Source organism: Hemicordylus capensis, chromosome 2 (assembly GCF_027244095.1).
Source record: "Hemicordylus capensis ecotype Gifberg chromosome 2, rHemCap1.1.pri, whole genome shotgun sequence".
Classification (NCBI taxonomy): Eukaryota; Metazoa; Chordata; class Lepidosauria; order Squamata; family Cordylidae; genus Hemicordylus; species Hemicordylus capensis.
Window position 1 is genome coordinate 50116444 of NC_069658.1, and position 6730 is coordinate 50123173.

Here is a 6730-nt window from a genome sequence, read left to right on the forward strand (position 1 = left end):
CATTGCCGTGGGTCCTGCAGGAGAATTTTCCAATACGAATAGGAGGAATATTTATATGCTGCTTTTCAACAAAAGTGCCAAAAGCGGTTTAAAAAGGTAAAGTGTGCCATCGAGGTCGGTGTCGACTCTTGGCCCCCACAGAGCCCTGTGGTTTTCTTTGGTATAATACAGAAGGGATACCACTGCCTCCTCCCGCACCTTTCGGCATTTTCCTATATTGTTGCCCAATATAGCAGCAGTGGGGATTCCAACCCGCAACCTTCTGCTTGTTAGTAAAGCATTTCCCCCCGTGCCACTTAAGACGATTTACATAGATATAAATAAATAGATCGATAAAATAAAAATGGCTGCCTGTCCCCAAAGGGATCACAATCTAAAAAAGAAACATAAGACACCAGCAACCACCACCGGAGGGATGCTGTGCTGGGGGTGGATTGGACAGTTGCTCTTGGCCCTGCTAAATAAAGAGAATCACCACTTTAACAAAGGTGCCTTTTTGCATCATCTACAGACAGACAGAGCTGAGAACTTCCCGCCAGTTTGTTCCTATGCAGCCCGATCTTAGGCAGAATAACTTGGAAGCAGTTTCTGCACTCTAATGGGACTTGTTTTCTACTGTGTTCATGCATAGGACAGCACACGTGGGAAGCCTGTTTTTACTCCTGCTGCTGCATTTCTGCAGTGCACAGCGGGTGCTAGGCTCTGCACAGATAATGGAAACCTGTCTTGCCTTTTGATGCTTCTGCTTCTCAAAAAGAAAAAAAGTGTGTATCATATCAAAAGCAAATACACACCATGGAGACATGGTTATACAAGGAAAAGGGCGCAAGACTTTTCTCCTTTACTAGAGAAGAATCTCCACTGAACACGATGGGACTCACTTCTGAGTAAATATGCATAGCAGGGGCGTATCTAGGGTGGGGTGGGCAGGGCATGTGCCCCAGGCACCACTTGAAGGGGGGGTGCCATTTTTAAAAATGAAAAAAAGATTTTAAATGGCCGCCTACAACAAAAAGGCTGCCATGCATGCTCAAATGGCCACAGCGAGGCCCTGGGCCTTGCCAGGCTTCGCAGAGGCTATTTGAGCATGTGTGGTGGCCATTTTGTTTTCGGTGGCCATTAAAAAAAATTTTTTTTTAATGGCCACTGCACATGCTCAAATGGTCCCTGCGAGGCCCTAGGCCTTACCAGGCCTCGCAAAAGCCATTTGAGCATGCGTGGCAGCCTCCAAAATGGTCACCACGCCAATCTTTGCAGGCCCAAACAGGCCCAAAAGTCAGCCTGCAGCGGTGAATTAAGAGGCCAACGGAGGGAGGGGGAACCTTTGCAGACCCACCCACCCCACAGCCTTTAGGAAGCCCCCCAAAGGGGCTACAGGTAATTCTTTTTTAAAAAAAATTAATATAATATAAGTCACTGTACACATATTCATTTTGGCGCTATGTACAAAGAATCAGGGCTTGTGAATACTGAGCTGAAGTTTATGAACTAGGATTGTATTCATTTGCTCTTACTTTGCTTCTTGTGATAAGTGAGTTAAATGTCATGTCTTAATAATATTAATGGTGAGTTTGTCTTTGAATCAGTGTAAAATCCTTAGTATTAAGGCCACTGGGAGTTTCTTGCTCTCTTTCTCTCATTTTAACTGTCTTTCTGAAAGACAGCAGTGACACAGTTTACTCTGCATATCCTTTAATTATTTTCAGTGTATCTGGGAAAAGTCAAATTCTCCATTCATTTCTAAAACTTATGTAATCGTGATGCTACAATGCATAGTAGAGAATTAGACAGGGACTTCTGTTTAGTTTTCCAAGTACACTTCCACACAGTATTTGGGTATTTCATGAGCCCCAGCAGACTGAAATTTGTAGTTTCCCAGCATTTTTTGGTCTGGCTACGTCCACTGCTAAATAGTTTTTGAAATATTAAAAGATTAATGAGCTTGACTTGTATTTTTGAGCTGATATTATGGTAAAGTTATCTGAAAGATGGGTGTCAGATGTTGGACAGGGGGCGCAATTTCAGTGCTTGCCCTAGGCACTATTTTCCCTAGATACGCCATAGGCTCAGGTTCCATGCCTTATTCATGGGAACATGGGAAGCTGCCATATACTGAGTCAGACCATTGGTCTATCTAGCTCAGTATCATCTGCAGAGACTGGCAGCAGCTTTTCCAAGGTTGCAGGCAGGAATCTCTCTCAGCCCTATCTTGGAGAAGCCAGGGAGGGAACTTGGAACCTTCTGCTCTTCCCAGAGTGGCTCCATCCCCTGAGGGGAATATCTTACAGTGCTCACACTTCTAGTCTCCCATTCCATTCATATGCAACCAGGGCAGACCCTGCTTAGCTAAGGGGACAAGTCATGCTTGCTACCAAAAGACCACCTCTCATTCATTTCTGCAAAGCTACATTCAGGTTCTTCTTGCAGTTTATCTCATTCCTCAAGTCCGCAGGAATTGCAGGCTATTGTTGTCTCTAACCCTTTAGACGACTACAGCACTCCTCTCTAGTGCTGCTCCTTCTGCCTTTGCTGCATGGCTAACTTACAGATGTTTTCTGTCCTGAGGAACTCAAAATGTGGCAGTCTGTTGCTGCAAAGTCTCCTGCTAGTACCTTAAAGATTAAAACTGGTGTTTTCAAACTGGGTTCTCCAGATGTTGTTGGACTACAGCTCCCATCATCCCCAGCAAAAGGCCATCTAATCTTAAAAGCATCCCAATCAGTCTTCTGGAGGGATGGGAACAGCAAACATATACTCCATACACATTGCATACAGTCAGACTAGTGTAGTCCTATTCCGATTAATGCTTTGGCCTCTTTAACATCAATGGTCTGTGATTAGAGGTGTCAGGTTTTCAGAAACTGTGAATCAATGGGATGGTGAGGAGGACAGTCTTCCCCATTAAAAACTGGTTGTTTGTTTGTTGCATTTATATCCCACTCTTCCTTGGAAGAGCTCAGAGCAGTGCACATGGTTATTTTTATCCTCACAACAACCCTGTGAAGTAGGTTAAGCTGAGAGATACATGACTGGCCTAGAGTCACCCAGTGAGTTTCATGGTTGAATGAGGAATTGCAGAAACAGTACTTAATTTCTGATCAAACCTTTAGGAAACAGGAAATTATCTTATATAACTTACAAAGGGCATAACGTGTTATATTTATAGCATTTCATAGGAAGATAGGAAGCTGCCATATACTGTGTCAGACCATTGGTCTATCTAGCTCAGTATTGTCTTCACAGACTGGCAGCAGTTTCTTCAGGGTTGGAGGCAAGTATCTCTCTCAGCCCTATCTTGGAGAAGCCAGGGAGGGAACTTGAAGCCTTCTGCTCTTCCCAGACCGGCTCCATCCCCTGAGGGGAATAACTGGCAGTGCTCACACTTCTAGTCTCCCATTGATATGCAACCAGGAGGGCGGACCCTGCTTAGCTAAGGGGACAAGTCATGCTTGCTTCCCCAAGACCAGCTCTCCTCTCCTTCAAATTATTTGAAGGAGTCAAATTATTGAAGGAATTAAATTAGTCTCCTTCAAAGGCACTTCAAATTACAGGTGCCTAAGCATTATTCAAATAATAAATCCTAGCAGAGATGGGATTTAGAGGGTAATAGATGGAAGTGTAAGGCCCTGCACTCTGAGGTACCAAAGAAGATCTTTGGAATCTTTGGAGCTTGGAAAAATAGAATAAAATAAAAGCTGAAAGGTTGTTTGTTTTTAAATCAACACTGTAACCAAACTGAAGGTTGTGTTATCTAGACTTAAAAACAGTAGGTCAACCTCAGCACTATAGTAAAGAAACAGAAGAAACTTGTATTTGTAGAGAAAAGGTCTGAGAAAATAAGCATGATGTAACAGAGGTAATAAACATTGGAGTATTCAATTAAACTTGGCAATGGCATTGCATTTTTCAATAGTGTATCTCCATTTAGGCTGCACTCCGAATCACATCTACTTGGGAGTAAACCCCACTGAACTCCATGAGGCTTGTTTCTAAGTAAAGATGCATAGGAGGGGGCTGCACATATAGAAGTAACTATAGAGAAAGTTGGCGATAAGGACATCTCACACGTGCACACACTTCTTTGTTTAATATCCTTCCATTTAGAAGATTTAATAGCCTCCGTTTCGGAACTTTCATTTTTTAGCCCCATGGACTCAGAAAACCGCATGAACTGAAAGAAGTTGCTTAAATCTTCCGCACATCAGTTTGTTCCTTTATTATTACGATTCCCACCGTTCATCAGTTTCTTTCACTTGAATAGGATGATAAGAACATAAGAACAGCCCTGCTGGATCAGGGCCAAGGCCCATCTAGTCCAGCATCCTGTTTCACACAGTGGCCCATCAGATGCTGCTGGAAGCCACAGACGGGAGTTGAGGGCGTGCCCTCTCTCCTGCCATTACTCCCCCGCAACTGGTACTCAGAGGCATCCTGCCTTTGAGGCTGGAGGTGGCCCACAGCCCTCTGACTAGTAGCCATTGATAGACCTCTCCTCCATGAAGTCATCCATGATAGTAGACGAGTGAGATGGAAGAGGCTGGGTGGTCGAAAAGCGCAGGAGGAGCAATGTGAGGAAAAGCCAAATTGCACTTCTGTGTCAGGTACTTGAGATATTCTGCTTTCTGCAACCTGTTAAAGCACTTTTTCAGCATCAAGTCGGAAGGGCGCGACCTTATTCTAGACAAAAGCAGTTCCACCGGACATCATCTCGAACACCACCACCTCTTGGATCTCGGATATTGAAATAGTTGTGCAACAATATTACTTTAAAGCAGTAATTTAAGTACTTCACCGTCATTCTAAAAGAGAAGCTGTTTTCAATGGTGTTTCTCCCCCAGCCACCCACGTTTTTCTCAGGGGAAATCCCTCTCCCGTTGTTTCCGCTTTGCGGAGGTGAACTTGTAAGAACTACGATCCCTTTCCCACGGGCGAAATCGAACCGCTGCCCTCTGTTTCTGACAGATACCAGATTAAGCACGTGCTTATTGCTAAAACGCCCAGGACCTAAAAGAAACCCTCCCTCCCCGCCCCCTATTGGCAGTGCGCACACAGAGAAGGGCACAGAAGGCAGCAGCATCCCCGAGACGAGAGTGCGGGAGCCTCGCCATGCCGCGGATCATGGATTAGCATCTGAATGAGAGCCGGACCGAACTGGCGCGAGTATTTAAAAATGGGATCGAATTAAGTCGAAAGAAAACAAACCGGCCCATTCCGGCGAAGGCTGTTTAAGGGTTGCACTCTGTTGTATTCTCCAAATGCAAATGTCTAAGTCATGTCAGAGCAGCTGCTGCATTCGAGGCGCCTCTTGGTAGGTCTTATAATCAGGGGTGTAGGAGATGAGCGCCTGCACTTCTTGGCTTCTCTGACTGTTGGGGTGGGCACACTGGCCATGGGGGCTGTCATGGAGAGCGCCTGCGCTTCTGAATTTGCAACTACATCACGGGTGTGGTTTCAAAACAAAGGGGAATGACACTGGAAGAGAAAAGGGCCCAGTGAGCGTGCAACTCTGGAACGATTAACCAAAATCGATGGCACGGGAGGACCCAGCGGCTGAAGCACAAAAGGGTGCCACCGCGAAGCGATCCTTTTGTCTCTGTCCAGCGGGAAGAAGAGCCAAGCCAAGCTCCGTTGTCTCGGGCTGCCATGCACTTCTGTGGCTAAACCCAAGGAGCGCTCTTAGGGAGGCAACTCGCGACCCGACGCTCTTCTGGACTCCTCGCCTCTAGATGGCATCCTTCAACTACACAGAAACTTCTCCAGCGAAAATCCACCGGGGGGTGGGCGCGGAGCGGAGAAGCGACCAGAGGGCTGATGTGGGATCCGAGGGGAACATTCCCATTGACAGATGTTGCTTGCAGGAGGCGAACTCCCAAGGGCCTTGAGTCACGGCGCTGCTTTATTTTGGGGCTGGGAGTTTCTAGGGATCCTGGCAGCGTCCTCGGAGTGCTCCTCTGGACCCCAAGGCTTTGCAGTCTTGTCACACGCGCCCACGCAGACTCGAGCCCTGTGTGCTTCTCTTTCTCCACCTGCAACTTTGAGATTCATACAGGCTCAGCTCAGAGGCCGGGAAAGAGGCGAAAGGCGCTTGGCCAGATGGAAGGCGAACTTCCTGCAGCCAATCCTGATCGATCAATGTTTGATCGCCGCCTTGTGACAAAGATTTAGTTCCTGAAGGAACTCTATGGGCTTCGAACAGGCGGTGTGGTTTAGTGGCTCGAGTATGACAGTCAGGAGCAGGGAAGACCCGGGTGCGATTCTCCGCCCACCTGGTAACTTTAGAGGATCCCTCCCCACCCCGCCAAACCTACCTCACAATAGTTGAAACGCTTCTTGGAGGAAGCAAAAATGATAAAACGAAAGCCGTAAATCCTATTTGAGAACTAGACTGCTGCCGCGCTTCACCAATGCGCTTCTTCCGCAGGCAATACGTTCAAAATATCCGTAATAGATCTCCAGAGTTCAGCTTCCAAGCAGCGATTGGAACGGGCTGAAATACACCTGCCTGAATAGGATAGGCGAAGCATTTGTGCAAAGCATACAGAATATCGCCTGAAAGCCTGCAACAAATTCTTTTTATGATATGCTTGGTTACCATTTTAACCTCTGGTTTTCTTTTCCGGTTTCAGGCTGCGATCCTAAGCACCCTTACTTAGAAGAGAGTTCAGCTGAAAAAAGGGGGACTGGAGTTGTGTAATGGTTTTAGGATCGGGCTGTTTTCGGCCAATAAAAC